The sequence below is a fragment of the Taudactylus pleione genome, unplaced genomic scaffold, assembly GCF_031769625.1.
Source record: "Taudactylus pleione unplaced genomic scaffold, aTauple2 ptg000070l, whole genome shotgun sequence".
In the NCBI taxonomy this organism is placed as follows: Eukaryota; Metazoa; Chordata; class Amphibia; order Anura; family Myobatrachidae; genus Taudactylus; species Taudactylus pleione.
The window spans coordinates 6,676,172-6,688,256 of NW_028284472.1; positions in this window are offsets into that span (position 1 = coordinate 6,676,172).

Here is a 12,085-nt window from a genome sequence, read left to right on the forward strand (position 1 = left end):
GCGTCCAAATTCACTCTGCGACCCCCGGCGGTAACCATCGGGACGGATGCTCAGAGCGATTCAGGCACATGCGCAGTATATGAAACATCGAGCAACTGTGCAAATGCCGTCGCTGCGCCTACCTCTGAATCGGGCCCTCACTATTATGCTGACGAAGAGAAAAGTCATATAAAGAATTCAGCTGATTAAAAGCCAGTAGCACACACGGGGGGGGGGGGGTTCTGAGTACCCAGAAACCCACCCCTGACAGCTAAGAGAGCAGACACCATGTTATTAAGCCTCGCCCCTTTGCGGCAAAATGCAGCGATAGGCAGGTTAATAAGGAGGAGGCGGAGCCAATATGACATGATTCTATTAGAGCCCTGTCATTTGGCTCCACCCCCTCTCGATTGACAAGAGAATCGAGGCATTTCCCCGCTAGGGGGAGGAGCCTAATGACATGGTTCCAGCCTGCCAGATCCCGCCCCCGCAGCTGCTGCAAGGTAAGTGTAATGTACTGTATGTATGACATACGAGACATGTATTTGTGTGTAAGGTACTGTATGCGTGACAAATATATGTGTGTACTTATATGTATGTATATGTGTGTGTGTATATATGTATGGATGTGTATGTATATATATATATGTGTGTGTGTGTAAACCCCCCTGGAAAATATCCTGCGCTCACCCCTGAAAGCAGTGCCCTATGTACCCACTGACCCTGCCGCAAAGTACAGAGCAGTGTATATAAAGCGTGAAGGTAAAATCACCCACCTGAAATTGCCGCTCTCTGCGTCCAAATTCATTCCGCGGCTTCTTTTAGGACATGCAGACTGGAAACATCGGCCGCTTGCGTCCGACATTGCTGCTGCATCCCTCTGAATCATCGTCTGCAGCTATGATTTTTTTCTCAGTGCACATGAAGCCGTCCAAGGGGATCATTGACATCTTTGCTGACCTGTGTAGCTCTTCAGGGTTACAGTACGTAGGTAAGTCAGCCAGGTTTCCACCTATGACATATGACACCTATAAATAAATGGGTGTAAGTGGGCTGCATTGGGGCTTTTCGTACTTCACAGGTCGAGCGATTGTTTTCCACTGCGCATGCGTGAATTCTGCATTACGCACGTGCAGCGATTGCAAATACACTTGTACAGGGGAACTACTTACAGTGACCAACAGGTAGTCAGCATTTGGGGGAGGTTACAAAAATGCAGGCATCTCTGACCGTTTAAACGTTGTTTTGTGGTGTGCATAAATTAGCCGCTGCGATCTCCTGTGCAGCATGAGAGCGCTCTGCGTGTCAGGAGAGCTGCAGTAATTGCTGCTGGTCAGACCTGCCTTTTATGCTGCGTGACTGCCCGATGGGCGTTGATGTTACCGATGTTTACGCTGTTGCACGTCATCAGACCGATATGAGAAGGCAGCAGTGGGCGTCCCTATGCCCGGTTGTGCTTTGGAAGGCTTTAGCATATTTTAACATCTGCGATACATGAGAGAATGCAGCTGCGATTGCATTATCATAAATCTCGGAATCAGGCTCTTGGGCTTGTCATGATGGGGTTGGTACAGATCCATACTGGTTGTGATAATGGCAGCTCTCAGAAGCGGATGCATAGTGGCATAGTGGCTGCTACATAGCTGTAACTATATTCAATCCTGCAATATGGCCACAGATGTGGTCGCTTGGTGTGCAGCCATTGCTCTCATCTCAACACTGAAGCTTATTTTAAATATAAAGTAGCCGCCTTTGAGGCCATGGAAATAATGAGCACCTGTCCTATGCTACTGCTGGTAGTTGTGGGCAGAGCCATCTAATGGCTCCCAGCCAGTGCTGCAGGGGCGGGGACAAGGTGATGCAAATCACATCACCCCGCCCCCTGCACTTGCCACTTGGACCTCCCCTGCGGAATCGCCTGGTGGGGAGATAACAAATGCCGGCAAGGAAGCCATCAGGTCAATTATCAGAGACTAGAAGAACAATAGAAATGTTGACACTAAGGAGAAAATAATATATTTGGGGAAATACTTTCACATAGTCGCCAACATAATAATATTATTATACTGAGCCACTTTACTACTGGATCTTTTTGGTAACGCAATCCCCATCACGTTTTTTTATTATTATTATTTTAAATGAAATGATAAATACTTGTCATTAAATTCAAGAGATAAAGGGCCTGATTCAGAGCCGCTCGTAAGCGGCCGCTCGTTCGCTCCGAGTGATGTTTGCCCAACTGCGCATGCGTACGGATCGTTATACGCATGCGCGAACCAGTCAGTGTGGCCGAAATTCATGTGCTTGCAAAATAGCGAATGCCTGATAATTTGAGTGACAGGAGTAGGTGTATGTGGGTGGTAACGGGGGAAGGTGCTTGAAAACGTGGAGTGGAGATCCGAACGCAGGCGTGCTTAAAGGTCAAAATGGGCGTTTTATGGGTGTGCATAATTAAAACAGCAGCATCATTGACCACGTCACTGGGTTATTTTATAGCCAGAACTGCTCGCAAAATTGTGGTAGCAAAAACCAACCCCAAGAATAGCGAGCAGTTCATTACCCTGGTCGATGTACTCGATTAATCTAATAAATAGCAGACATGACGTAGGATGCGAGCGGCCAGGGGGCGTATTTTTTAAAAAAACGACCGCAAGTTTTGTTCGCTCGTTCAGACCTAGAGGCGTGAACAGACCGCAAAGAGTGAACGGTTCATTTGAATAGCCACCCCCTTTTCCTGAACGACCGTCCGCAAATAGCGTCCGGCTCTGAATCAGGCCCAAAGTCTAGAGAATAACAATAAAGTCTAGAGAATTACAATAGATGGTTGACAATGAATACTATACAGAATAATAGGAATTGTCTTATGCAGTTAGCCAATATGGAAAAAAGCAGGGACATTTCCAAAGAACAAATCCTGAAAATCTGGCTCTGTCCTCGGACATGATAGCATTTGGCAGCTGTGCTGGGAGTGCTCAGCCAGCTATAGCAGGAGAAATGTGGCAGGAGACAGGAAGGATATGTAATCTTGGCTGCATCTAGAATCTAATAGATGAAAGCAGGTCCTACACTTACTGGTGCACACTGCTAGCACCCAATGATCCCTGAAGTGAGAAAGATAAATCCTTGTAAAAGTGAACTTACTTGAAATGAACAATGAGCAGAATTTAAGTTTCTGTGAATATCGATGTTTCGCTGCCGCTGAATTACCTTACAGAGGTCACACCCAAAAGTTTTGGAATTCAAAACAACATTGACCTTTAAAAAGTATTATTCATAACTAAACACATTTCTTTTTAACACTTAAATCTCTTTCTGATTCCACTGAGGCCAGAGGAAGTTTGTACATCTCTATGATAAGTCCCATTATCGTGGTTCTGGAGGGGGTCAGATGGGATGTATTGGGGGTTCTTGCAACAAGTTGAAATATAGATCTTATTATGTTACGTCAGGGAAAATTAGGCAAAAATATACTTTTCATATTTTTCAGGTAAGGATTTTGTCGGTCAGAATACTAACCATCCCAGTCTCTCTACCCCTAACCTTACTTCCCCGGTGCCTAAACCTAACCTCACCCTCCCCGCACCCTAAACCTAACCCTCCCCCCTTAGTGCCTAATCCTAACCCTCGCTCTAGTGCCTAACCCCTAACACTAACCCTAATTCTTACTGTCAGAATGACGGCACCGGAATTCTGACAGGTGTCGGGATCACGGCGTCGGCATTCTAAACACCGGCATCCCGACGGTCGCTATTTTGACCAGATTCTGTCTAATTCACCTGCATAGAAGAACACAGGGACAGACTAGGGTTAAAAATCTGTGCGCGCATCGATGAAGTGAGTCACGGGGGCGTGGCTACACATTGTGACCCTTCTTTATGTGGCTCTTCCAATTTGCGGCTGCGTGATGTTTCCTCATGATGTCACATTGTACCCGGGTATTAAAAAAAACCGAGAGCCCAGGGAGGTGGAGCTAGTCAGCCAGGCCTTCACATGGCTGGACCGGCCCTTTATGGCCATCGACCCTTCTGGCATTTGGCAGATGGCCAGTCCGGCTGTGGGAGCATACAAAATGGTGGGGGTCTATGTACTAAGCCTTGGAGAGAGATAAAGTGGAAGGAGATAAAGTACCAACCAATCAGCTCCTAACTGTCGCTTTACAGTGTTGAAAAATGACAGTTAGGAGCTGATTGGCTGGTACTTTATCTCTCTCCAATTCTAAGTACATATAAATCTTCTGGAAGTTTTAGAAGAAGAAATAAATCAATATTTTTAACATTTATGTTATAGACTTACTTTGTTTTTTTACATGACGTTTAGGAGTCACTATGGACTCATGTTACTAAGATTGCCACTCGCAGCTCCGTAGCCGAGGCCAGGAAGTAGGCACTATCAGAAAATGGGGACGAAACTCTCCCGTGTTCTGGAACGGCCTGTTTTCCATCGGATCTGCGTACATCTCTGAATGAGGCTCAATGTGAATTGCGATCTCTTACTACTGCCTTGCATGGAATAACTAATTCAGGTCTCGTCATGGTGACAGCACTGGGATGTCCCACCAAACACCAGCGCTTCTGCGTTGTGCAAACAGCGGGCCTGATTCACATAAGGTAGCAGGAAGGATGCCACGGCCTTTCCGTAGATGCGTCCGAATGAGGTCGAGCATTTACATCTGAACACTAGTTTGCACCGATCACGGGCCTGGGAACCTAACGAAGCAGTTCCAAACCCTGTCACTGGACCGGTCCATTGTCATTTATATGCTGGAGCACTGTAGCGCCATCAAACATGACGGAAAAAAACAACATTATGCATAAAGAACTTAATGACTTTATTATGTGAATCAGAAAAAGAGTTTTTGAAAATGACACATATTGTATGGCCCAAAATGTCAAACTATCCTGCAAAATTAGTCATGGCAGTTTTATTATCCATTATTATATAGGTGTTATATAATGTTATGCGCTCTGATTGGTTAATTTCACTGATGGCTGCAGTATCCTCTTGAGACCACAGAGGGAGCTACTGTATATATAATTTTTTTATTGTCTATTAAACCATTTACATAAGCAAATCCTACCTTTATTACCTGTTTTCTAAAACACGCTCCTTCACATCTCAATCCTTCTTTTGTCTTACTCTAATGTAGAGTACGCTACTGCGCTATCTTCATATTTCCCCAATAATAAGTGGAGCATTTCACTATACCAAGTTGGTTTGGTCTGCTGCGCATGTACGGCGCCTCTTATATCTGTGTTAGAGCACCACAGTGGAACACAGAGACCCTGCATATATCATACAGATATCCTGCATATTCCTGGAGTTTGTATGTTCTCCCTGTGCTTGCGTGGGTTTCCTCCGGGTGCTCCGGTATCCTCCCACATTCCAAAAATATACTCGTAGGTTAATTGGCTCCCTGCAAAAGAAATGAACCCTAATGTGTATGTGTGGGCATGTGATAGGGAATATAGATTGTAAGCGCCACAGGGCAGGGATTGATGTAAATGGCCAAATATTCTCTGTAAAGCGCTGTGGAATATGTGTGCACTATATAAATAACTGGTAATAATAATAATAATAATAATAATAATACCATCATACATGACCGGCTGGTCCTCTATATGTTCCGCTCCATCTAGATCCAGGGTCGGACTGGCCCACAGGGGTACAGGGGAAACCCCTTGATGAGGCCCCACTGCCTGAGGGCCCACTGCCTCCTCTGGGAGTCAGGTTCCAGACTGCACTTGAATTATACATCATACATATGTTACATTATACTGCACAGGACTACGGTGTGTTCACTACAATGCATTATTATTAATCTGGTACATTATCATGCATGTACTATCAGTATTTCTATATATATTTTTAAAGGGGTCCAGACCACGCACTCTCTAATGCTTGGCCAAGCCTCTGTTGAGGCTGGCCACACCCCCTCTGGAGGCTGGCCACGCCCTAAGTATAGGCCCCTAATCACTACGGTGGGCCCTTCATGTCAGTCCGACACTGTCCAGATCCACCAAATGTATAACTGTGAGTACGGCTGTACAAACACCTCTGCTACACTTCAATAAACCAAACACCAGGTTAATACGAATACTGTCTGCTGTATCTGGTTTCCGCTGGTTGTCTACTATTATAACCTGTATTCCATCACAAATGGTACAATCACAAATCTCTACAAAACTCTCTACAAATCTTCAAACGGGCTCTCAAGACCCACTACTTCATCAAGGCCTTCCAGCACTCATCCTAACCCACCTCATGCTCTTTCCTTCCCATCTTCCCCTTCTGTGTCACGCCTGTCTGTCTGCCCCTCCCCTTAGAATGAAGCTCTCACGAGCAGGGACCTCTTCCTTCATGTGCTTCTCTTTACATTTTCTTCTACTCTCTACTCCCCATTTAGGCACCTAACACGGGACCGCCAATTCCCGGCAGCTTATTGTGAGTGCTTTAATCACTATTTCAGCAATGTATATAAGTTGTGTCCTTGTCCTGTACTGTAATGTACTGTATGTTACTTGTTTCTTGTTCACCTATTAGTTCTATGTTCTATGTACTATGTAAGGCGCTGCGGAACACTTGTGGCGCCATATAAATAAAGGATAATAATAATAATAATAATAATCAGCAGTGAAAAGTTTCTCTTTAACATCATATCTTTTTCCACTGCTTCCAACTTTCTTTAAGCATGTTGTAACCAAACCAACAATGAAACATTTTCTTTGGACCTTTCATAAGGCTCCAGACGAGTCTCAGGCTGGTGTAATGCATTCAGCGTGGCAAGACATTTTTTTTATTGGGGTTCCACAGATCCCAGCAGAGCCTGCTCACTACTTCCCTTCTCAGCTCAACTACCTGTTCATTTAGAGCTCTTGATATATCTACTTCTAGGACCCTGCTAAGTACTCAGTAATCTGTTTTTTTTCTGTTTTTATTCCACAGAAGCAGCCCTTACTTTGCGCATCTTTCTCCCTGGTATTCATGTCAGGTGGTCGTGACTCCAGGAATCTCCATCATTCTAATCGTGCAGAGCCTATAACATCACGGCAAGTACACTGATGACCAGACAAGCAAAACTTAATTTTACAATACGCAGAATATTTATTATCCAAGAAGTTGGTTCTCTCATACAGTATATTACACTATGAGCGCCCTCCTATTTGGTTGATTTATATCTATATATATATAATTATATATATGTATTGTGACAAAAACACTGTGAAAGTTGTCAAGGGGATATATATATATATATATATATATATATATATATACCCCAGGTTCTTAGCTTTGGTGTAGTAGACAGTTGGATAATTAGCAACCTTGATTACCAGACCACCTGTGAGAGGCTGATAAAAGGTGTGTAAGTTTTTCTAGTCAGTTTCTCACTGCCTGGGGAGCAGGTTGTGGCCTGCAGAAAAGAGTGAAAGTCACCATTGCTTTACGATTGTAAGTGTTGTGCTAAATGCTGTTTTGCACACTAGGGTGTAAATTTACTAAGATGGGAATTCTATTATGAAGTGTTGTTGCCCATAGCAACCAATCAGATTCTAGGTATTATCTTCTAGAAGGTCCTAGATAAATGAGAAGTAGCATCTGATTGGTTGCTATGGGCAACATCACTTCTTAAATAGAACTCCCATCTTAGTAACTTTACCCCTAGGTCTGTCCACCATGAGAGGAGTTGGACAGACTAGAATTTATTCTGTGCTCTCAATTAAAGCTAGCTGTGGATACTTGCTTCAAGGACCTGGGCCGATGTGCTACTGTTAAGCAGAAGGTGGTGCTATTTACCGCTAACCTGATTTTGCGACAATATATATATAATTTTTTTTTATATATATATATATATATATAGTTATATAGTTATATAGTTATATGTATAGTCATAGATGAATCTGCCTTAAAGTTGAAGCATTATCCAAGAATGAGAAAAGTCACTGAGTTTACAGATACTTTATTTTTTTTCCCCTAACACAAATGTAGCAGGGCTCTACTGTATTTATTTAAACTAATACCACTATCAAGAAAATGATGGACAATTTTCCCACCCGTGAGCCCAGCACGCAGCATATAATAAGCTCAGTTGCCAATCTTTCCTCAACTGCATTTAAAACATCCCTTTAGGCTGGAGAGGGAATAGAGGGTTCCGCAGCTAATAACCTGCCTTGGATCTCACCTCGTCACCCAGATGACTGGAGCAACCTGCCACTCTATTACCAGCGGCAAAGCCTTCCACCTCCAGCTACTCTGCTGGCTGCAGGGGGTACGTATGTATCTTATAAATACTTAAACACTGGGGATCATGCACCCCCCATTCACAAACACCCAAATAAATACATATTCAACAATACTTCCCAAGACAGCATAAGCTGCTCTTCAGGCCATAGTCAATGAGGACCACTGGGATGATCACATTGTATCCTGGGGACGTAGGGACCTCCACGGTGACCCTAGCATAGTAAAGCTTAGTCTGTTCCTTATTGAATTTAATTATTACTTTTAATCATTAAAAAATAATAATATATCTGGGGCATCATATTATATTGGAAATGTCTACGTATTATTGTATTATTTTTTGCAATTAACATTATTTTACAATATAGTGTAATAACTTAGTAATAATAATTTAACTTTTATCATATATTGATACTTTTATAGAGTGGAGTTCATTCACCTGGAATTACAGTATATATTTATTTGCTGGCCAGCAGATGGGTGCTTTTCCCTCTGTACCCATAATGCAGAACCCTGGAATTTGCACAGTGAGTCTGGGTTTATGCAGAAAGTGCAAACCTTCCAGTTAGGGGGCTGGCAGCAAAATGTGGATTTATGGCATAGTGTCCTTGATGTCTTCCAATGTACTGGGCACAAGAGGAAGAATACATAATAGGTCATTGTCTCCCATATAATAAGAATTTGGGAAATACCCCGCTGTATGATATGCCTGCGTGCTATACCTCCAATAAAGTGCATCCTCTATAGGCTCTATGTACTTCACATGGATCTATTCACAAAGGGTATATCATACTGCCACACACATGTTAGTTCTCCCATATATGCCTTGGGTCCTTCTACGGCTTATCTCCCACATTGTAACCTTCGTAGTGCACTCAACATGGCTGCCTCACCTGGTACACTCGTGGATAGGATGAAAATTACATGGACCTGACGATTATGGTGGGACTCTACTCCTAGCGTTAGGACCCTGCAACCACTCATTTTGTGTCATCTCTTCTAGGCGTAACCAATTCCACCCAGGGTAATCCTAGGTAGTGCGCCCAAGATGGCTGCCTCACCTGGTACCTTTTGTTGGTGGAATATATAACCCATGGAAGTTCTTTCGCAAAATGTCTGCACCAACCTCGCAATATGCTCATTGTGCTCTTTAGGTTCTGGTTGTTTTTAATTATCTCCGTGTGGTTTTCTATTTTCTGCAATACCTAATCCTTGTACAATGTACCATGTTTTCTGATGTCTGTAAAGCGACTTTGAGTGCTGCGGGAGAAATGCGCTTTATAAATACAGTTATTATTATTAAATAAAACCCTATTCCATATACATCAGGTCATCTTATACACACACATTTTGCAACACATATCCTAACCCACTGCTCCATGCTCCTTCCTCACTATCTACCCCATCTGTGTCGCCCCTGTCTGTCTGCCCCTCCCCTTTAGAATGTAAGCTCTCACCAGCAGGGCCCTCATTCCTCACGTGCTTCTCCTCCCCCTTCTCATAGTATCTTTTACTCCTAACTCCCCAATTGGCACCTAACATCAGAGCCGTAAGTAGACTTTTTGGTGCCCTGTGCCAGAAAGAGCATTGGCGCCCCCCCTCATTTTTCATATAGGGACATAACACACGCAAAAAAAGGCCATGGCCTCATGAGGAAGGGCCAGGGAAGAGATAGGGGAGGCCAGGAGATGCTGGGGATGAAATAAGAGGAAGCTACAAGTGAGAATGATAATAAACAGAAAATTGAGAGGCCTGAATAGCGCCCCTTATCCTGCGGTGCCCTGTGCCATGGCACAGGCCACACTACCCTAGTTACGGCCCTGCCTAACATTTGGTTGCTGAGGCACTGCTGCTTGTGTTATGCAGCTATGTGTATAAACTAGGGATGTGCGCCGGACCATTTTTGCCGGATTTGGATTTGGATTTGGTTCTAATTCGTCGTCCGGCTTTGGATTTGGATTTGGATTTGCCAAACTGCGGTGACTGGCTTTGGATTTGGATTTGGATTTTTTTACAAAAATTGACAAAAAAAGCTAAAATCACATAAATTGGTCTTTTTTTTCTTCCTAGAGTATTATTAACCTCAATAACATTAATTTCCAGTCAATTTAGACCATATCACAGCTTATAATATTGTTTTCAACATTATTGGCCAAAGGTTGCAGTGAGCTGACTGGTTACTAAGCGACAAAGCAGCGGCACAACGACACCACAGTATAAAGCACATCTATGACACATTGCCACACAGCAGTGGCAGAAATGAAAAGTAGTGCACCCACCCAGTGGGGTACGGCCAGCAGAGTCACAGTACTTGTTTACAAAGTGGGCTACGGCCCTAGGAGTCACAGTGCACAATCTTATTAGCATTACACCGCACATAGGGCCTGATTCACATTACACCATAAAGTAGTGTCTCTTATTTATGTTACGACACACAGTAGTGCCCCTTTTACACAATGCCCACAGTAGTGACCCTTTTACACAATGCCCACAGTAGCGGTGTCCCTTACACAATGTCCCCCAGCAGTGGTGCCCCCTATGCAGTCCCCTTAGTAGTAGGGTCCACTATGCAGTGCCCCCAGTAGAATGCCCCCCAGTAGTATGCCCCCCATTAGCAGGCCCCCCCCAGTAGTATGCCCCCCATTAGCAGCCCCCCCCAGTAGTATGCCCCCCATTAGCAGGCCCCCCCCAGTAGTATGCCCCCCATTAGCAGCCCCCCCCAGTAGTATGCCCCCCATTAGCATGCCACCCAGTAGTATGCCCCCCCAGTAGTATGGCTCCCCCAGTAGTAGGCTGCCCCAGTAGCAGGCCCCCCCAGTAGTAGGCTGCCCCAGTAGTAGCCCCCCTGTAGTATGGGCCCCCCCTGTAGTATGGCCCCCCTGTAGTAGGCTGCCCCAGTAGCAGCCCCCCCAGTAGTAGTAAGCCCCCCCAGTAGCAGGCCCCTCAGTAGTATGGCCCCCCCAGTAGCAGACCCCCCCAGTAGTATAGCCCCCCCCAGTAGCAGGCCCCTCTGTAGTATAGCCCCCCCAGTAGTATAGCCCCGCCTAGTAGCAGACCCCCCCAGTAGTGCAGACCCCCCCAGTAGTATAGCCCCCCCCCAGTAGCAGGCCCCTCTGTAGTATGGCCCCCCAATAGTGCAGATCCCCCCCAGTAGTATGGCCCCCCCAGTAGCAGACCCCCCCCAGTAGTATAGCCCCCCCCAGTAGCAGGCCCCTCTGTAGTATGGCCCCCCCAGTAGTATTGCCCCCCCAGTAGCAGACCCCCCCCAGTAGTGCAGACCCCCCCCAGTAGTATAGCCCCCCCCAGTAGCAGGCCCCTCTGTAGTATGGCCCCCCCAGTAGTATAGCCCCCCCAGTAGCAGACCCCCCCAGTAGTGCAGACCCCCCCCAGTAGCGCCCCCGGACCTTTGACAAGTAAAAAAATAAAAATAATAAAACTTACCTGATTCCCCGCTCCCGCGCCGTCCGCTCTGTCACACGCTGAGGAGGGAGCCGGAAGACGGAGCTCATGTGTGAGCTCCAGCCGGCTCCCTCCGTGCAGCAGCCAATGAGAGTCTGTGTGACTCTCATTGGCTGCTGTAACAAACACACAGCTGCCGCTGGCGGCTGTGTGTCTGTGTCTGTGTAGGGCAGAGCGCTATCACTGCGCTCTGCCCTACACGCGAGGAGACCTGATGTCGGATTCTCTAGTGAGAATCCGACATCAGGCGGCCGCCGTTCGGCCCCGAACGGGGATCCGAGTCAGGCGGTGAACACCCGAACAGGGTTCGGGTGGACTCGGATCCCCAATGTTCGGAGCGGTTCGGATTCCACAGAATCCGAACCGCTCATCTCTAGTATAAACCATGTCCTTGTCATGTATTGTTTTATAT